This window comes from Stegodyphus dumicola, chromosome 7 (genome assembly GCF_044657685.1).
Source record: "Stegodyphus dumicola isolate Sdum_Otavi_A_Nest chromosome 7, ASM4465768v1".
NCBI classification, from domain to species: Eukaryota; Metazoa; Arthropoda; class Arachnida; order Araneae; family Eresidae; genus Stegodyphus; species Stegodyphus dumicola.
Genome location: NC_140774.1, coordinates 173478857 through 173501874, shown reverse-complemented (window position 1 = coordinate 173501874; position 23018 = coordinate 173478857). Strand labels below are relative to the sequence as shown.

The 23018-nt window shown below is 31.9% G+C and overlaps 1 long non-coding RNA gene across 1 annotated transcript in view; it reads left to right on the top strand.

The window, feature by feature from the left end:
• Positions 1–265: 265 nt before the first annotated feature.
• LOC118182521 (uncharacterized) overlaps positions 266–23018 on the top strand; it is a 28683-nt gene continuing 5930 nt past the window's right edge. The window contains exon 1 of the long non-coding RNA XR_015042244.1: positions 266–688. This is a non-coding gene — a long non-coding RNA (uncharacterized LOC118182521). The remainder of the gene's footprint in view (positions 689–23018) is intronic.

Genomic DNA, 23018 nt, shown 5'->3' with positions numbered 1-23018 from the left:
TAAACAAAGTCCAAACTAAAAGATCAGATTCACGCATGCCATATGAAGGTCACGTAATCTTTTTTTCGTATTATTAATTATTTATGATATTTTCGTCTTTGCAGGGAAGATAAAGCATTAAAATTACCAAATACGAGAACGCAATTTGTGGACAGCCTCTTATCTGCCACATTAATCTGTGGAGATGAGGCACCGCAGTTGACCTATCAGAGGCGAAGGCCACATTTGAGAGATATATAACGACAAGTTCTAAAGCGGAGCGTTCGCTACCAGGTTAGAAGGGAGAGATTATCATCCGAAATGCAATTTATTTAGCTGCGGTGAAATCTGCAGAGAACAAACTTAGCATCCCTTCCGCCATCAGCTGTTTCGATAGCCGAGGTACAAGCTGCCCGAGTTGAGCTCGTCAAAGACAGAGAATTCCTCTACCTCGTCAATTTGGGAAGTGGTTTTGCGAAGGAATCTTTTGAGAAGTCTCACTGGTGTGGATTCTCATCGTTTTTTCATCCTGAAGCCCCAAGCGTGGCCGCCTTATGCGAAAAGCCGAGTGCCTTAGCTGGGACCTGGCGTTCAGAAGTCGCTTCCTTTTTGATAACCTCAGCACTGCGAAAGGAAGCCGCCAAGGAAACAGTGGAAACGTGCTAGAACTGAAAGTCCTCACACAGTTACATCACGTACCTTGAAGAGAGTAAGTAAACAATTAAAAAATTCTTTACTTTTGGATGATGATAATGATAAAACTAAGTTCAAAGTAATTAAACCAGTTAACTTTGCTGACGATCACGCATAAATTCAAAATAAACATATCACTTACCTTTTCTAACAGCACACAAAATTTTAATCAAATAAATTATTTACCTTACTAATGGCATGCATATATTCACAATTAATAAATCGTGCATCTTTGATAACACTGGCGTTAATTCGAAACAAATAAATCTCTTACGTTTAATAGTGACGCGCGTGGTTTTGTATAATGTGTGGCAAATAATTAAAATTCGGGGCAGAATACAAATAATGTTGCTCAATTATTAAAATGTTATGGTTGAGATCCAAACCAGCCTAGACTGGCCAATCATACTGAACTGAAATTAAAATCTTCAGGTTAATTTATATGATTTCCCATAAAGTGGGTAGGTACACAACGGGTGGACCAACAGTGGATGGGCATATAAAAAACTTCACTTCTTCGATATTCCAAGTAAAATAGGGTCGTACTTCTAAACTTAAGCACTTAGCAAGCATGATAAGGCTTCCAGTGCCCCTACTGATTGCCATTTTAACTAATGAATGTATTTTATCCGAAGTAAAAATATTAATCATTTCTACGAACTACGAACTTATTGTAAGTTTTAGTAGCATTCTCAAAAAGTACTGGGTATGTAAAGCCTCAAGGGCTGTCTGCCTAAGCGGAGGGATGCCTTCGTGGAGGTCTTTCTAAAGGTAAAGGTAAAAGTATGGAGGACACCAGCGATGTATAATAGGTCAACTGGTAATGCCTTCCCATACTAACTCTTTAAAAAGAAAATGGGGGAATTGCAAGTATTATGAGAATTTGCATATACTGAAGCTTTCCAAAAGGTCTAGAGTTTGCCTATTATGGTACATCGGGCAATCCCACAGTACGCCCCGCATCCAGTATTTATTAAAAATAATGGTGTAGGGCATAAGTGGATTACAAAATAGTCGGAATACAATTTGAGATTCACAAGATAAATTGAGCATCTGATTTGGTACAACAAAAATGGGAGATAATCACAATTAATAAACAGATAAACATAATGAGATAATTATAATTAGTACTGGCAACACAATGTAAAAATGAATTGTAATAATAATGCTAAAGAGGTGGGTATCCGTGGGTTATTTCAGATATATTGGTTTTGTTGCACTTTATAAAGTTCACGAGCGAAGCCATTTTGTCCATAATCACAGCATGTAAAAATTTACTAAGCAGTATGTGGACTTACACTTGACAGAGATCTAGGTCGTAGGAAGAGAGTCGTTGCATAATTTTCTGAAACTTTGGATATTGATGTTTATCTTTAATTAAAAACCTTTGGAATGCCAGGAGGTCAGTTCTTGGGGATTTTATGTGAATATCCTCAGTTAAGGGGCATGAGAAAGTGTAATGATCAGGAGTTCCCTGTTCCCCACATATACAGATATCAGAATTTGCCAAATTTCTTGCGTAGAAATATGTGGGGTAGGGTCCATGTCCTGTTATAAAGTAATTTAGTGAAGGATTCCAGTACAGAGATGGGAAGCTTACATTGGGAATCAAGTTATACGTGCGTCTTCCCTGTGGAACATTGTTCCACAAATCTTGCCAAGATTTTGAAGCAAGTTGTTTTAGTTGGTACTTGTTTTAGTAGGTCTTTCTAAAGGAAACTGGCTCATATGCATGTTGCACATGGGAAAAACCACGAAAATCCCATGCAGCTAACCCGTGCACGGGAGTCGAACCTCGAACCGAACTACTAGCGTTCAGCGACGTTACACCGATCGGCCACAGGTGGGCCTCCTCAGGAAGTATACTGTTATTTACAGAGCCCTAAAATTTTATCACAGACGTAATAAAATTCAAACCAAACAAGTTTAAGTCTCGTAGCAATGTTAAAATTTAGCCTGTACTCTTTTTGTATACAAAGAGGAATCTGAAGTTTGCAAAAAGTGAATAGTTTAAAGTGAAGAAAAATGCTCATAGTGTTTTCAGTTTCATAACTTTTATCTGTATAATATATATCTTCAATTAGCTATTTCATTAGGCATAGCTTTAGAAAGTAGATATTAAACGGACATTTAAACGAGAGAAAAATATACCATTTATATTTATATTAGATATTTTCTCAAGAAAGTATTTCGATAAATAAGTGAAGCTCAAGGACAAAATGTTCTATCGGCAAACTATTATTAGCACGTATCGTTTTAGACTTATAAACAAAAATAAAAAAAAAAAATAAAAAATCTGAAATGTTTCAGATTTTAAATTACGTCCAAAGGGGCGTTTTTAACATTTTGTGTGTTACCTTTCTTTATTAAATATCATGTTCCTCGCACTTAAACCGTAAGATCCAGTGCAACAGCAATATCGCAAAATAGTTTTAAAACGAGCATATCTTTAGAATTTCCGATACAGAGACTCACGCGCTGGAGATAAAAATGTTTTTTCTGCACAACGTTGCCATTGCTCGCTTTGAAATCCTTGAGTTTGTTAATCAAAAATTCGTCAAAGTTTTAAAAAATAGGAAATCGATCATAAAACAAATTTCAAATTTCAAATTTGGTCTTCCACATGCTCATATTCGTTGGAGGATTACGTTATTCAAAATTCGATGACTCTATGTACCGTTGTTTTATCACAATACGAGAAATATACATACATTTATGCAGATTTTTCATTATTTAATTTCTTCAAATATAATGCAGGACTCATTAACAATAATAACATAACTCAATAACATTTTGTGGCAACAGTTTGAAAAGTGAACCGACATTTATGAGTCCGACGCAAAATGCCAAAACGAAACTAATAGTCCTTCGGGATTCAAATCCCTTTGGACTAATAATTATTAAATTTATTAAGTGAATGAAAGCAAGATATACCTTTGATCTCCAAAGAGATATTTTCACTTTGGAATTTTATGTCAATAAAATTTGCTAAAACAATTAATTTCATTTTTACAGTCTTTTTTTTTTCATTCTCGACACTTTTTTTTAATTAAGACGTTCTTTAGTGAACTATTAGTGTTGCCAGTTACAAATGCAGTTACAAATATTTATTGAATGATACTAATATTTTATTATTTTAAATTTACTAATTTGTAACATTTTCTCACGTAAATGAAGCTGATACTAGCAGATAAATTTCAAGTCATTTTTTTCTTAACAGTAGCTTTTTAGTAAATTTGCAAGATAAAATTCTAAAAATCAATAAAATTATCCTCTTAACATTAAAAGAGAAGAAATCTTTTATTGGAAAGATAGTCAATCATAAATGAATATATTAATCTTAAACTTCAATAAGTTTGCGTATTGAATTTCTAAATTGTTATAAAGCTTTATCCATAAATTTGCTGTATTTATTTAAAAATAAATTCGATATTTCACAGAGTACTGTTAAAATTGAAATACAGTAAGACCCCGCTTAACGCGGGGGATACGTTCCATCGAAGTAGAGCGTAATGCGAAACAGCGCTAAGCGAGGCTATCTTAACATGTAAATAATGGGGTTAGGGGAAGACGGATAAAAAATGGTTAGGCATTAAATTTAATAATGTTTTTTTTAATAAAAATAAAATCAAACATTTATTTCTTACAAAAATAAAACCAATATAAACGCATATATTTTTAAAAACAAATAAAATTCTCAGTTAGATCATTCAGTCTATTCTGGGTTTCCAATTTTCTGCCTTTTTGTCAAGAAGGCATTATGATAGATTGGCTTAATGGCATATTGCGTTCAATTTCGTCGTCAATCCATATAGACAGTCGTTTTCCCATTTCCTCTATAATGTTATTTCTAGAACAGGTAATTCTAGTTGCAGAGCTTGACGTAGTTGCAGTTGCCGATGACAGTATTTTTTCTTTATTCTTAAGAATTGTCCTTATTGTTGAAGTTGCCAAAATCAATGCAGCGCTAATTTCAGATTGACGTTCACCAGAATCTAATCTTCTAATCACTTGCATTTGTGTTTCCAGTGAAATGCTTTTTCTGGTTGCTTTCTTTTCTTGTTTTTTATTATCACCCATGATAAAAACTAAAGATCATAATATTTGTCACTGTATATACAAATACGTTATAGTATTATATATCAAATTTAAACTTACAATAATGTCAACAAATGTTGTTTCAAATGATAAAAAGCAAGAAACACAACTACACTGTTTCGGATATGTTATTTGGAAACCTAGCGCTGCGCACAATTTCGGAGAATCCCCGGGTTGAAATAAAAGAGCGCTAAACCGAAACAGCGCTAAACGAAACAGCGTTAAGCGGGGTCTTACTGTATTGGGTTGGCAACTAAGTAATTGCGGATTTCACTCATAGATGGCTTCAGTTGAATTTTTAGGGTTGCAGACGTAGTACAAATGTAAAACACATTTTGTTATTTGATAGTTGGCAATTCAGCTGTCAATCAGTAAAAAAAGTTTTTTGATCGGTTGCGTAGTTTTCGTTTGGCGTTCGTTGAAAAATGGAAAATCAAAAGGAACATTTTCGTCATATTTTGCTTTTTTATTTCCGCAAAGGGAAAAACGCATCGCAAGCTCATAAAAAGTTATGTGCTGTTTATGGTGACGAAGCCTTAAAAGAACGGCAGTGTCAAAATTGGTTTGCCAAATTTCGTTCTTTCGTTCTGGTGATTTTTCACTCAAAGATGAAAAACGCTCTGGTCTTCCAATCAAAGCAATAATCGATTCGGATCGTCACAGTACAACACGTGAGATTGCAGAGAAGCTTCATGTATCACATACATGCATTGAAAATCACTTAGAACAACTTGGCTATGTTCAAAAACTCGATACATGGGTTCCTCACGAACTGAAAGAAACACATTTAACGCAACACATTAACAGCTGCGATTTGCTAAAGAAACGTAATGAAAATGATCCATTTTTAAAACGACTGATAACTGGCGATGAAAAGTGGGTTGTTTACAACAATATCAAGCGGAAAAGATCGTGGAGCAGGCCAGGTGAACCAACTCAAACAACATCAAAAGCTGATATTCATCAAAAGAAGGTTTTGTTATCAGTTTGGTGGGATTACAAAGGAATTATCTACTTTGAACTCTTACCACCCAACCGAACGATCAATTCTGATATCTACATTGAACAACTAACGAAATTAAACAATGCAGTTGAAGAAAAGCGGCGCGAATCAACAAATCGAAAAGGTGTTGTATTCCATCATGACAATGCAAGGCCACACACATCTTTGGTCACTCGGCAAAAATTATTGGAGCTTGGTTGGGATGTTATGCCACATCCACCATATAGTCCTGACCTTGCACCATCTGATTACTTTTTTTTTTCGTTCTTTACAAAACTCCTTGAATGGTAAAAATTTTAATAATGATGATGATGTCAAATCGTACCTGATTCAGATTTTTGCTAATAAAAACCAGAAGTTTTATGAACGTGGGATTATGATGCTGCCTGAAAGATGGCAAAAGGTCATTGATCAAAATGAGCAATACATTACAGAATAAAGTTATTTAGTTCCATGAAAAAATTGTCTTTGATTTTCTAAAAAAAATCCGCAATTACTTAGTTGCCAACCCAATAAATGTTTTCTTCTGTTTCTTTGCTCCAGATTGCTGTTTAAGAACATTTTATTCTAGAAATAAAATGTTTTAGAATAGTAAATAAAGGTGAGGAATTCTTAAATAAATGGCTGCATTATAATACTTCGGAATTACAGGAGTCTCTTTTTTTCTTCCCCCTCTTTCAATACTCCCACTCACTTTTAAGGTAATATTTCATTAAAACTCTTAGAAACAGTCTCTAAAGAAATTGTCATCACCTAAAACAGACTAATTAGATTCAAAGGGAGAAAACTTGGTATTTACGTAATTCAAGAAAAATTAGTAATTCATCGAATTTCTTTGAAGTTTGCTAAACTTAAGCATAATCTCAAAATGTTCAAATGTTTATTTAAATGTACATTTTTTATATTATAAGCCCTTTTCTTAAAGTAACTTCTTCCTACTCAGTACATTCTTGAGAAAATTAAAACAAAAATATGGTAAAAAGTTTAAGATCTCTTAGAATTCGTAACATACCAGTTGAAAGTTAATGAAATTTGTTAACTTCAAAAACAACTTGTAAGGATTATGTTAATTTTATTAACAGTTAAATTTTAAGTTAAAGTTCCTTTCCTGTCGATTCTTAACTTCAACTTACTACTTCCGACCAGAACGTAGTTTTAGAATCACATCTGAATACATAATGAGGAAGAGCGGTATTTAACCGCAAAGTTCTTCGATCTTAGTTACCAAGTATTCTGTCTGCACGGGTCGGCTTTTTAGGCTACTCTCTCATAAGCTATTATCACGCTCGGCCGTACATTAGGCCCTTGATAGCTTCGCAGTCAATTAGCCTTAAGGGGCCAACTCCGTTAGAATCTTGATAGCTTCGGTTATAGCTCTTTAGTTTAGATTAGTTTTAGTTTACTTCTTAGCCTTTTAAGTTCAAACCCAAGTGTCGGCTTTTATTGTACACTCCAAGACGGAGTTCTGTTAAATCTTATTTGAATAATAAAGGGTTATTTACCCTTCCATCTTGTTTCTTGTCACACGAACTCAAACGATTATTCGCTTATCAGTTCTTAAGATTCTTCACGTTCAACTGTAACTTAGCATTTGCAAAGGAACTCTACAAACTATATTCATCATATTAAGCAAAATCTCTTACATTTAATAATCATGTTTCCTTAATAATCTTGTATCTCTAATTAATCATTGACCTCAATAATTGTCTTATTCACTTTAATAATCATTGGACAAAATTCCTAAATTTTGAATTCAAATTAAACAAGCTCAGAGGCGTAGAAGTATTTCTAACTTTAAATAATTGAAATGTAAGAAATGAGAAATTATTAATGACATTAAAAACATCTATAGCTTACTCCTTTCATTTTTATTGTTCTGTTACCTTAGCTGCGCATTTAGCAACCAAGTGGCCCAAATAACCGTTTCGAAAAAGTATTGCCATTCACATAGCATACGATCCCTACTTTTCTGTTACATTAAAATAAAAATTGTTCTATAAACTTAGCTATTTAAAAGAAATATATGTAATTCTTAATAATTTATATTTTTATTTTGATGCAACGTATTTGTAACGGAGTCTCTCCAAAGTTTAAGTTGTTACGTTACGTTATATTATCAAGTTATTTTTTCATCCACCCACCCGACTTGGCGACAGATCTGACATAAGACATAAAGTCATTAATTTAGATTCTACATTCTATTTGCCTAGCAAATAGCTATTTATTTTCCAGAATGTTGCCATTCGATATGTCGTAAAATTTTTATCTTCTTTTCCAATAATAACTGTTTAACGAATTGGCCATTTAAAATCGATAAACGGACTTCTTTAAAAATTTAAACTTTCATTTTGTTGCTCAAGAATATATTTTAAGCGTACAGACCTACCTCGAAGTATTGCGGGTTCGTTTCTTTTTATCGCAATGAAGTGAATATCGCAATAAAAGATATCATGTGAAGTTTTAGCTTCTCAGTGTCTACGAAAGTTTATTACAATTATATGCTGTAGAACAATATAAACTATATAAAAGAATATAATTCCTTTTCTTTTCACTTCTAATGTTCATCTGAGTAATTCTTTGAACAGCATCCAGAATTTCCTATTCTGGGCTTAATTTTCAATGTATTAAGCCTAATTTTTACTCAGTCTAAGCGTCTGGAATGGTATTCTCTCTAAAGCCTAGTCAGTTTCCACCTTTGATTTGACTTAAATGAGAGAAAAGGAGTTGTTTCTCTAATATGAACATTTAGAAACAACTGTATTTATTAACTGCCGTAATTCCAATAATATATTGAATCAAAAAGTTTGAAATTTAAGATGAGAAATTGGAAGATTGATGAAATTTAAGATGCGGCTTGTCTGATTCCTCGGACAGACGATTTTTTTCTGAAGATCGTCTGAGGAAGGAGAGATTATGAGTATATTTAATACTAGCCCGCCTTCGAATTCCGACATTTTATTACCCAAATAAATCGCTATATTATCCGAAAATTTGTTGAACCGGTTTCTAAAAATGACACTGATAGCAATAACTATTGAATGCACGCCGCTCTATCCATCAGATGAGTAAAATATATGGAAAATGTAAATATTGGGAATTCTCTTATGTCCAAATGCCATCACTTTAGGAAGAGGAATATTTATGGGTATATCTGTTCATCCTGTCGATAAAACTTTAAAAGAATAAGAAGCCAAAATAAGGAAGCACTTTAATCGCGTGGTCAATTAATCCAAATCTGTATTTAGTGTCCTGTTATTCTTAATCTGATCAGTTTTCGTTTATTTCGTTTTGTTTCTATATTGCGTTATTTCACTTTAATTTATTATTAATATATTTATCATTAGCATTTATTTAATTTTAATTTGTATTAATTTAATAATTTGATTTGATTAAATTTTTATTTTTATTTAATTAATTTTAATTTGCTAATATATTAATTACCTCTTTAATTTTAATTATTCATTATTTATTGTTTTATTTATTACTAGCAGCTACGCGGCCAGACTTCGTCTGGCTGAATGCGTCTGTAATAGTGTAAATTCGAAATACCAATTTTACTTTTATTTTCTTATGTACATATGCATATTTTAAACATAATCTTTTCTTTTTGTAATTGTAATATTTTTTGTGATCTCAACTGGTGCTGAGGTTACAATCATGTTTCAGTAGTTCAAAATGGCAGGCAGAAAGTGAAAGCATTTAAAATAAAACGTATTAATAAAATAAAATATATCAAAGGGCGTTGGTTCACGATAAACGTCGGTTGACTTTTCAAACTGTTGCCACCAAATATTACAGCTCTGTATTAGATTTAAAGAGATTAAATAATGAAGAATATGCATTGATGTATGCATGTTTCTCTAACTGTGATAAAACGATGGTACCTAGCCCCATCAAATTTTGAATAATGAACGTTTCCACGCGAATATGGGCATCTGGAAGCCCAAATTTCTAATTTGTAATTTGTTTTATTATCTGTTTCCTATTTTGTAAAACTTTAACGACTTTTTGATTAACAAATTCAACGATTTCAAAGCGATCAATGGCAACACTGTACGAAAACATTTTTTTTTTTTTTTTTTTTTTTTTTATCTCCAGCGAGTGAGACTCTGTATCGGAAATTCTAAAGATATGCTCATTTTAAAATTATTTTGCGATATTGCTGTTGAACTGAATTTTATGGTATAAGTACATGATATTTGATAAATAAAGGTAACACACAAAACGTTAAAAAAAAAAAAAAAAAAAAAAAAAAAACCCTTTGGGCGTAATGTAAAATCTGAAAGCTTTCAGATTTTATTTTTTTGAAGATTTTATTTTCTCGAGGCAGCCAAAAAAGAAATGCCAAAACATTTAAAATAAAAACGGTATTATTGAAGTTCTTTCTTCAGTGTTTCTCTTTACTAAATAAGAAAGATACGCAATTGTAACTTTTTTTTTTTAATACCGCCAACTGCTGCTACACATAGTTTTGTAGCTTCACCCTACTTTTTTTCAGCCATTTTTTTCCCCCATCTTCATCTTTTTGAATCGTATTAATCAAGATATTGATGTCTGCCTTAACACTCATTCATCTCATAATATCTTAAAACTATCATCAAAACAGTTTACAGAACGCAAATCATAAATTTAGATCACAATAACATTCTGTGGATTGCATTATTAGAATCTTAAAATTCAGTTTTAAATGCGTGAAAATAACACCTCGCCTACTTTCCAAATAAAAGTCTTAAGACAGAGGGTTCCATTTTAAATTGCTTTACAGATCGTTGTTATGCAGAACTTCAAAAGAGAGAATAGTTAAATTAAATATTTTGATATTTTCCAGTGTTCGTAAACGTTCATAAAACTCGTTTTTTACATGTTTTTGACTTTTTTGTGCATAAACACGACAGGAGAGCCAAATAAAGGAATAAATTAATAAATTATTAAACAAAAATTTGGAATATTTTTTATAACAAGAGTAACAATTTTTACAGATGAAGATATCCAGAGCAAACCATTCGAACACTATCATCAATTTACATCCCAAATATAAATACAGTACAAAGTCTGTAATCCGAACGTCCATTATCCGGAATGATCTATAATCCGGACCTCAAAGCCACAAACTTTTTTTGTATGCTTTACGCATGCTTTTGTGCTAAACGCACAAAAAACAAAGCAACTTAAACAACTTACATTGAAAGAAATGTTTAATAAAGTAAACAAATAAATATTAAGCTTTTTTTTTTTTTTTTTAAAATTTGATACCCTTTAGATCATAATTGCTCTTTATTTCATAAATTACGATTTCATATTTTCAATTGTATAATTTCTGCATGCCATCTTACCAGATTTAAATTGGTGATCTATAATCCGGAAAAAACCCTTAATCCGGAATCGCCGAAGTCCCAACGAGTCCGGATTACGGACTTTATACTGTAGTATAGCGAATATAGAAAAATCGTATGGTAACACTTAACACGCTGTAAATGCGAACATCAACTAGCTGATTGCGTCTATGGCACACATATTCGCCTTTTTTAAGATAAGACAGAAATTTAAAAAAACTAACATCACGTAACCTGAGATCTGCAGCAAGCTAATATAACTGGAAAAATTACACCACTCATTTAACTCGATACAGGATTCTTGAAAACTTTGAAAATGGGGTACATGCCATTTTCATGTCCAGGACGTAAACGCTGCCATACTTAGCACGGGAAAATCGCATGTAATTTTCAGTTTTAGAAAATAGAAAAATTCTGATGCGGACACCACATGACTTCCTTTTACTGCCTATTAAATTATACAAATTTATTGGTGCATTTCATTTCGTCTTATATCCTCGAATTTTATTAGAGATGCATTTCTCATTCAATTAATTCAGTTCTCCCTTCACGGCAAAGCAAAAACACATAAAACCTCAAAATATCTTCATTAAAAATTGAAAAATACAGAAAAACATAAAACACCAAATAGAATTAAAACAATTTTTACAATTTAAATTAGAGTTGCTCGCAAAGTTGCCGAATTGCTCGCAGAAACAAGCAATTCGGCCAGTGGGCAAGAAAGCAGATTTTTCTAGGGACAAAACTGAAAGTATACATTTGGTCCCACTCGGCAAAAAGATACTGAAGGTGCAGAAACTGACTTAATTCACTATTCTGCTAAGTTTCTAATGTAAACAAATATGGCTGCTAAGTTAGGCTTAGCCGCAACTGAACAACTTTTAAATCATTGATAATTCTACAACTATTACATCCAGATAATTCTACAACTATTACATCCAGATAATTTAAAGGCATAAAAACCTTAACCAGAACATAAGAACAACATAATTCAATCATTCTTAAAGCAAAAAATGCGCAGTTTAATCAACATATGAGAATAAAAAGCAAGTGAGCTCACCGAGCCGAGTAACAAAGTGGATATATATACACATATATATATTTACATACTTTTGGTGCTGCCGTTTACAACCAAAAAGAGATGTGTCCAAGCTACAGGTTATAGCAGTCGTATACACAAAATTTCAGCGTTATGAGGCTACTCTTTTCGTACTTTACTTCGTACAAGGAAGTAAAAAATGCAATAGCTTAAGTAATCTCCCTTTTCAGTAAGATCGTTAGATATGTTAGAATATCAAGTACGCCATTTACATGCCCTTTTCTTTTCATGCGTTTAAAAGCATCTTTAGCAGTTGATGACCCAGCTGCCGTTGATAATATCAGACTAATTTATAAACAGAAATACTGCAAAATAGGTCAATTCAGTTGAAAGCATATTTAACTTAACCTCTTTTCCTTCCTTTTTTAAAGAAATAAGTGATGTAACTCTCATAAAACGTAAAATATTTTTTGATTAAAAATGTCGATTGTAGAAAACACTGAATTAAAAAAATATTTTAAAATGAGTTTCGTAATTTAATGTAAATTTCTTTAATTAATTGAATTAAATAAGTTAATGTAAAATTAACTAATTAAGTAATTTAAATTAATTGAATAATGCAATTTAATGTAAAATTCTTAACTTAATGAAATATAAATGAGATTCGTACCTTAATATAATTCTACATTTATTATGATTTAAGTTAAAATATCCAGTCATCTAATATAACTTCATTTTTGTTGCCAAATTCTACGGCCCATTTTATTAATTCTTTACTTTTGACGTTTTAAAAACAGAAATTTTTAGGCATGCTGATTAACATACTTTAATTTATAAATTTACATATATATTTTCTAAAATCAAATACTCTAAGTATATTATTTTAATCACAAGTAAATAAAATCTTTCTCTAACAAGGCCCACCAGCGGCCGAGCGGTAAAGCTGCTGAACACTGGTAGTTCGGGCCGAGGCTCGAATCCCGCGAACGGGCTGGCTGCATGAGCGTTTTCGTGGTTTTTCCCACGTGTAACGTGTATACGAGCCAGTTTCCCTAAGAAAGTCATCCACGAAGGCATCCCTCCCCTTAGGCAGATAGCCCTCTAGGCTTTGCCATAATCACACGCACACTTTCTCTAATAAACTGGAATTTGATAACAAAATATGTTTACAAGACAAATAAATAATTCTGTTAATATTTTTTTTACATGCTTATTATATGCTTTTAACGTTTTAAAATTGAAAATGCCTTTCGATTTTCATGTACCTACATGACTTTTTGGCGATCTGGACATAAAATTGGCAGAGATCGGTTATTCAAGTTAGAATAATTTGAGGAAATGAGTTTAAATGAAGTATAGCAAAATATGTATATAATTTAATAAGCCGCACAGGGAAGTCAATGTGGTATCCTTATCAGATTTTTTAAATACTATATTAACTTTATGAAAATTATTCGCTAACTGTTCGAAGTATTAAACCTCAGACTAAAGTTTCGGACTTCTTTCCATCCCTCTTCCCCTACCATTATGCTGTCTACGAGGCAATATCTTAGATATAACGTTCTATTAAGGACTCTGAGCATCGCATTATCTGGTTATATGGGGGAGGAATAATAGGATTATTTAGGGCCAGTTGAAGGTACAATTTAGGGTAAAGTATGAGGCCCAGTTGTATTGTCTCCTATATGGTGCTCAAGGCTGTTGCCAACGACAGGCGAAATCTTGCACTTCTTACCACTACGAATTTCATAGGCTTGTTCTGATGTTTCTGTCAGACAAGTGAGATAAGTCACAACAACAAGTATGGAGTCCTAACTCTGTGTCTCGTAGGTTTAGGCGGTTCAAGATTTGTACATTTTTCATACGAATGAATTCATTAGTGAAAACGTTTGTTTGAACTAGGTAGTGGGAGTGATGACAAACGATTATATGCGAAAAGCTCACCCTAGGTGTATTTTCCTTTCACTAAATGATAATGGAATAATAAAGTTAAAAGAATCGATCCGATTTGGTTAGATTCTAGCGTAACACCGGAAAGCTGGCACTGGCTCAAGTACGTATCCTTACCAAAGCGCCAGTCAATTAAAAAGTCTAACACATTTTAATAAAGAGAAAAAAAAAAAAAAATCTGAAATGTTTCAGATTTTAAATTACGTCCAAAGGGGCGTTTTTTAACATTTTGTGTGTTACCTTTCTTTATTAAATATCACGTTCCTCGCACTTAAACCATAAGATCCAGTGCAACAGCAATATCGCAAAATAGTTTTAAAACGAGCATATCTTTAGAATTTCCGATACAGAGACTCACGCGCTGGAGATAAAAATGTTTTTTCTGCACAACGTTGCCATTGCTCGCTTTGAAATCCTTGAGTTTGTTAATCAAAAATTCGTCAAAGTTTTAAAAAATAGGAAATCGATCATAAAACAAATTTCAAATTTCAAATTTGGTCTTCCACATGCTCATATTCGTTGGAGGATTACGTTATTCAAAATTCGATGACTTTATGTACCGTTGTTTTATCACAATACGAGAAATATACATACATTTATGCAGATTTTTCATTATTTAATTTCTTCAAATATAATGCAGGACTCTAACATTTTGTGGCAACAGTTTGAAAAGTGAACCGACATTTATGAGTCCGACGCAAAATGCCAAAACGAAACTAATAGTCCTTCGGGATTCAAATCCCTTTGGACTAAATATTTTCTCGTTCATGCATGTAATATAATCACTAAAAAATATTTGATTTTTTTTTAAGCAACGAAATTTACAGTGAGAAATATTCACGCTTGTATTCACCACAGTTCTAATTTTGAGACATTAGCTACGGCTAGACAAAATTAGCACAGTCTCGACAAATTCTTAACTATACTAACATGTTATTTGCTTCAACCATCAACAGTATCTCTTACTATTTCAGATCAAAACAAGCGAGAATTTTATTACCGATTAGAAACAATACTTGAATTCCGTTTCTGAGCCGTTTGTCAGCCTCCCAACCATATACCAAGTTCGAATATTTTACTCCAAACTATCTCGAACGTATAGCACAACACACGAAATTTTGTCCTCGGTAACTCATTTTATAACCCTTGTAATTCTCAGCTATGGTAAGACGTCACTGAAAATCACTCAAAAGCCCAAATTTCCTAGAAAAATGTAATAGTCATTCACACGAACCTACGATTCGTAACTAAATATAAATTATGAAAATTCTGAATTATGTCAGCTGAACTAAGCCACGAAATTAAATCTCTTTTTAAATGAAAATAACAGGATAATAGTTATAGTTGTTACCTCATAAAACCAAATCTTTACCATTAAATAAAATAAATTTTAAATGATTACACTTAATGCGTAAGCATTTGATTCTGATTTTTTCTTTATTTGAATGCTAGCATGTAGATATAGAAATCACTAAAAAGTTCTTTAAATAAATCAAAAAGAAATTTTTCCTTACTACTAGATTTTACTTTTAATGCAGATCAAAATTTACCCAGGAATCTAAGCTGGAAGTTTTGTAATACATTTATATGGCGACAGAAACGTCTTTTATTATTTAAAGTGGTAACGTGAATACGAACTAGTTTCTGCTAAGAAGTCTTATCTAACCCTTAGGTAGATAGCCCTCGTGTGCTTTGTCATAATTTAATAGCCTAACTTAAACTGATGGTATAAAAAAACCAATAACACGTTTTGAAAACAAATATAAATGCGAACCAATTTCCTTCAGAAAGTTCTCCACAAAGAGCTGCTTTTTCTTAAGCTCGCATACTTTGTTCGCTAATCCTAGTGTACTTTGCTTTAATCAATTAACCAAAGCTTAGAAACTGTTATTAAGAGTTACAAATTATTTGTAAATAATTCGCTACGCTAAGTTGATTTAAACGCGTTTTTACAACAAGAAGGTAAATGAAAAGATCTTTGCCTTGTTGACTAATAGCAATTTCCTGTTTTGCCAAGATAGGAATTTTTATTTTTCATGTAGTGAAGATAACATTTCATTTTAAACAAAATATGTGTAAGTCTCTAATAAATCAGACTGGATCAAATGTAAAGTAATAAACAGAGGAACGTTATTCCACACAACGTTTATTCACGAACACCAAAGACGAACTGATACATATACATAATTATGACATCACAGTTTCTTTTCGCAAACACTACCGCCATCTATTGGCAATCTAAAAATACATAAGCGTAAACTTAACACATTTGAGGTATTAAAAGCTATTCTCAATAACTGGATGATAACTAATAAATAACAGAATATGCATATAATAACAGAATATGCATATATTAAAGTCATAGGAAACTAAGTTATGTTGGAGCTTGAAATAACTTTCATTAAAGAGTATGTTGAGTCATTATGTTATTTTGAAGCAGGAGGGGTGAAAAATGTGCAGTGCCCTGGACCTCTCGAACATGTGTCGAGTATGCTTCAAGCTACACCACGAAAGCATGCGAAAAAGAGGGAGAAAGTAAAAGTTATTTTAAGATAGCTTGCTACAAGGCATTTATGTAAGAGCTGTTCTTAAGAGAGATGGCTTCGTGGAAGACTTTCTAAGAGAAACTCGTTTGTATTCACGTTACTCATGCAGAAAGCTCAGGAATATTAAATCTCAAATTCCATGAAAATTTCATCTAAATATACTCCTATAGCCAACTCTATAGAATTTTGATAGCTTCGGCTGTATCTTTTTAGTTAAGTTTATTTAAGTTTTATTTCTTAGTATTCTTGAGTTCAAGCCCAAGTTTTCTGTACTAAACAAGAGGCTTTTCTGTATGTCCTGAGAGAGGACCGACTGTGATATTTGAGCAATAAAGAGTAATATCCCAAGTTTACGTTTCTATCTTTCTGAATCAAGAGATTATTTCGCTTACCGATTATTCGCTTCTCAAGGTTCCACACATTTAGCTGTAAATTCTACGTTGGAACATTACAAAGTATAAAAGCCTAATTACTTCTAAAACAATCATTTTTTTTTTTTTTTTTTTTTTTTTTTTTTTTTTCAGTGAAATACTCATTACTAATTTTAAGACGCGTGAGAATCTCGGCGTGTGCTGCTATTACAATTACACTCCAAAAACACTTTCAGATTATAAAAGATTAAGCATATGAAAACAAGTTCTGATGACAAATGATATGATTTGTTGAAAACAAGTTATATAACTTACGTTGTCATGTACGTGCAGTTTTTGTCTTCATATTAAACAAATGCGTCATAACGCAAACGTATTTTAGAGCAGGTTTTACCGCTGGCCTTAGAAAGTACGTTACCTCTAAATTTCCAAGGCCACAAATGATTCGTCAGTAAACTTACCTCTCGACATTAAATTCTTACTTGATGCCTGACCACATTCCAATTGATGATGTACTGTAACTCATAAGATTATAAATAAAATAAAAATAAGAATAGCATATAGCGTAATAAATAGAAGAGTAAGGCTAGAAAATCCCAATAAAGTGCCGCATGGAATAAAGGAATACTTTAATTAGGATTTTTTTTCCCCTTGATCTTATGATTTTTCTTTTAATTCCTGTAATATATTTCTTGTAATTTAAAACTTTCATGTTCGATTTAACGCTTAAGAGAAGTAGAAAAGTGAATTTCTGTTACAAAGCGTAACACCATTTATAGTTTCGGTAGTTAAAGAGATATTTACACTCGAATTTTTCAAAGAATTTCTTTTTTAACTGATTTTCAAACACGTGTTTTCGTGATTGGAAGCAAAAGATTAAATTTTAATTTTGAAGTATGTATTAAACAATTAAATTCATTCGTTTACTAATATTTTGGGTACAAATTTTTCAGCAGTTATAAACTTTCAAAGTTAAAGTTTTCAGCAGTCTAAACCAGTTATATTTCAGTAGATAATATTTTTAGCAGTTTGTAGTTTAGTTAGCGGTTTAAGTAGTTAGTAGTTTCAGCAGCTAGTAGTTACTTTTAATTAGTTAGCAGTTTCAGTAGTTAGTAAATTAGTAGTTTCAGATAGTTAATTAGTAGTCTTAGTAGTTATTAGTTTCAGTAGTTAATTAGAAGTCTCAGTACACTTAGTACTGAGTAGTAGTTAGTTATCAGTAGCTATAAAATTTTATCTTCGCTAGTGAAATTTAAACATTTAGGATACCATGTCGTTTTGCGAAATTTGTATTTTCATTTTCACGAAAGTTCTACCTAAAGTAAAAGCGAAATCGGGCAAAAAGAATCCAAAAACAGAACTCAGAAATTCTATCTTCGCCCCATGAATAATTCATGACATTCAAAATAGCAGACAGACACAATATTTGAAAATAAAGCTTTTATTTTATGTATCATAAAATTATTATTAAACCCAAAAATCTCCTTAAAATTTTGGAATAACAGCACAGATACGCGAAATTACATTTAAGTTTTCTACATAAAAATTTGAGACAAATATTTATAAAAAATTACCCAGATATTTCTCCTAGATATCTGAAGAGTAAATGGTTGAGGAATCCATAATTTTTGGAATTTAAATTGTTTATCTTAGATGACTGTATTTAATACTGTTAGATGATGATGTGTTCTCTTTTGTATGACTCATCAAAAATGTCGCACATTTTATTACCTTTAATTTATTATAGGAACTAATTATTTACATGTAGCATACATATAGCTGTAAGCTGGGGAATCGTGACTCATCGCCATTACATTCGTTCGAGCTCGTTGCCTGACACTTTTCAATTTTTGCGCCCTCTAACGACTGCTTTTTTACAACGCAATCTCTCGGCGGATTACAGTATAGCGCAGCAAAACTTACCTAACCGAATTAACATTCTTTATTGAAAAACAACAGAAAAAAAAAAAAAAAAATTCAGGTTACGCTCTGGAGTGGGCCATTAAAGTTTCAAAAAGTTTAAAAGTATTTAAAATCTGGGAAAAAAATAAAAAATAAAACCCGAAAGCTTTTAGATTTTATATTACGCGTTTTGTCTGTTACCTTTATTTATTAAATATCATGCTCTTCGCACTTAAACTACATAAAATTTGATTCAACAGCGATATCACAAAATATTTAAAAACAGCATATGTTTAGAATTTCCGATACACAGACTCGCGCGCTGGAGAATTTTTTTTTTTTTTTTTTTTTTCAGTGTTGCCATTGCTCGCTTTGAAATCGTTGAGTTTATTAATCAAAAATTCATAAATGTTTGACAAAATATAAAATAGATAATAAAACAAATTCGAAATTCAAAATTCCGACTTCCGGGTGCCCATGTCCGGATGGAGTATTACGTTTTTGAAAATTTGATGGCTCGTACAGTCGTTTTTTCACATTACAAAAAACAAACATACATTCGTGCAGGATCTTCAGTATTTAATTTCTTTAAACATAATAGAGGTCGATAATATTTGGTGGCAACAATTTAAAATGTGATACGTCGTTTATAATGAACCGAAGCAAAATGCCGTTTCGAGACTAATAACCCTTTTTCTTAACGATCCTTTGGGCTAAAAAAAAAAAAAGAAGAAAATCGGGTCGCAGTAAAATTACAGATTTTTTGCAATATTATTAAATTTCTCATTTTCTCTTTTCTGACTTATTAACTATGTTGCTTACTTTCTGTTGTATTTAAAACGTAATATAATAACCATGTTGATCTGACAGATTTCCCTTTTTAGTCCAAAGGGATTTGAATCCCGAAGGACTATTAGTTTCGTTTTGGCATTTTGCGTCGGACGGATAAATGTCGGTTCACTTTTCAAACTGTTGCCATAAAATATTAGAGTCCTGCATTATATTTGAAGAAATTAAATAATGAAAAATCTGCATAAATGTATGTATATTTCTCGTATTGTGATAAAACAACGGTACATAGAGTCATCGAATTTTGAATAACGTAATCCTCCAACGAATATGAGCATGTGGAAGACCAAATTTGAAATTTGAAATTTGTTTTATGATCGATTTCCTATTTTTTAAAACTTTGACGAATTTTTGATTAACAAACTCAAGGATTTCAAAGCGAGCAATGGCAACGTTGTGCAGAAAAAACATTTTTATCTCCAGCGCGTGAGTCTCTGTATCGGAAATTCTAAAGATATGCTCGTTTTAAAACTATTTTGCGATATTGCTGTTGCACTGGATCTTATGGTTTAAGTGGGAGGAACGTGATATTTAATAAAGAAAGGTAACACACAAAATGTTAAAAAACGCCCCTTTGGACGTAATTTAAAATCTGAAACATTTCAGATTTTTTTATTGATTTTTTACGTATATTTTTTTACATAATTTTAGGACTGTTTTTCGTTCAGAAATCTAACGAAATTTTATTTGAGAAATTTGAAATACACATTTCTACTTCTGTGCTTTCAAACTCGGTATTTTAACTCATTTTAAATTCTGATCACACTCACGCTCGTTGACCTCTCCGTTCAAAGACGCTAGCGTAAAACGTGTTTGCAAGTCTCTAGAACTATTCCTTAGACAAATGTCGTATATCTATTACGTCTTTCCGCGAAGGTCGGTTTATTAATTCTAGAGCTTGAAGCTATATAGTGCTGAAGCTTCATCATACAAATAAATAGCGGAAGCAAACGAATTTAGAGGATCAAAAGCGATGTTTACTTGGTAAGTAGCTGTTGCCAATTATTAACACCTAATACTTGTCAACAATTGTTGAACACTCTTTCCCGGCAATAAGTGTATAAACTGTACTATCTGTGAATATTACGAAACTACTTTAAACCGGCTATTACAAACTATTAGGATATAATTTGAATGAATATTTAGGTATCAATATTGATTATTATAAACGCGAAATAAGATTTTAATAAAGATAATTAATTTAATCTCATTGAAGCAAACTGATTGTTTCAAATGACTAGAAATTAGTTAAACTAGAATCTTCACCGAAGGTATAAAATAGAAGGTATAAGAGAGAGTTTTTATTAATTGTACAAATCGTCTAAACGTTAATTACAATTAAAAGTACATAAATTTTTACTTCTTTTTACGAAATAAAGGAAGTATTGTAATCGCGAAGGATTTCAGGTATCATATTTCGACGAAAATATCCATTTTCACCGCTCTCGAATCGCTTAAACGATGTTCTTGCATGATATCTGTGCGTACGGACAGAGTAAAGGACGCTTTTTTTTTTCCAAAACGGATTGTAAGATGGACTTAAAATGGATTCAGAAGATATTTTTTGTGACAGTATGTATCAGCAATAACTCAAAAACGAGTAGCCTCAGAACGTTGAAATTTTGTATATGAGATTGCTATAACATGTAGTTATGCACACCCCCTTTGTCGTTACAATCGGTCGCACTAAACGCATATATATCTATTCTGTTACCCGGCTGGGTGAGCTTACATTTTTTTTATTCTTATATGTTGGTAAATTGTGCATTTTTTGCTTTAAAGGTGATTGAGTGAATTTTGTTATTCTTATGTTCCTGTTAAGGTTTTTATGCCTTTAGTTAATCTGCAGGCAATAGTTTTAAAATTATCAACAATTTAAAAGTTGTTAAGTGGTACTAAGCCTAACGAGGTCACCATTTGCTTACATTTGAAACATTTTAGTAGAACAGTCAATTCATTTGGTGCACTAAATTCAGTGTCTTTTTGCAGAGCGGAAAATCTGTCTTCCTTCCTGCTGGCCGAATTGTCCTTTTTTCCTTAGAAACTCGAATTTTAATTGTAAAAATTATTTCTTTAACTGTTTTTAACTTTATTTGGTATTTTAGGTTATTTTTAATGAAGATGTTTTGAGATATTATGTTTTTTTGCCTTGCCGCTATAAAATTCGAGGAACTAAGTTTAAATGAAATGCAGCAAAAAAAGTGTGTATAATTTAATAGGCCGTGCAAGGTCCGTGCAATGTGATATCCACATTAGATTCTTTTTAAGACTAAAGTGATATTAAAAAAGGAAAAGACTAGACTAAAAAATATTTCTGACGTCACTAGTTGCTTTAATTATTTATAGTTATGATAACAAATGCCTGTCCCTTATGGGATATGTGTTTTTTGGTGAAAAATTTGACCTTGTAAAAGACTAGAGGAAATAATGACTGCTTGTGATACAAGGGTGTGAAACATAAGAAATTGCACATAAAAAACCAATTTTTAAAGTTCAGCAAAGGGAAAATAAAAACTACCATGTTACACTCGTTGTTTGAGGTGATGGCAACTAAAATAATTCGTAAAATAAAGCTCAAGTTTATGTTTGCTCGATTACAGCCGCCTCGGGATATATTCAAGTTTCTGTTAGTGTTTTAAAGATGTAATCTGAGGGTCAAAACTGAGTGCGGTTTATTGCATTTTAAGTGTGACTAAAAATAATGCATAATACAGTCCATTGGCTTAATTGTGTAAATGTGTGTTACTATTCAGAGAAGAGTAAACATATGGAATAGCCATTCTGTTGGTAAAGTGATAGATTAATTGGTATAGCGATAGATTCAATGACATTAGACAGTAGTTCTAGTCCCGGAGAAAGTTTATAAACTTTAGTGTCTTTGCCCCATTAGGGTTCTTAAAATCTGTCGAGCCAAATGTCAAGAAAAATTTTGTGTATAATTTTTTTTTTTTTTTTTTTTTTTTTAATTTCTACTTCATGCAAAAATTTAAGGACTATGTGTATTACGTTTATTCAGAAATTAAGTTGCAGTTGCAGCAGTAGTTTTTAGTTATAAAACTAAGAGCGGTGTCAATTAAAAATACGCCATTTTTTTTTCCCCACCAGTTGTTTCCAAGTTTAAAATTACAAAGTAATAATAAAAACCAAAAGACTAAAAAAAAATTACTTCCGTAAAAAGTAATTTTTTTTAAATTTCATAATTCTTAAAAAAAAAAAGGAAATTTTTCTTTTTAATTTTTTAATCTAGAATATTCT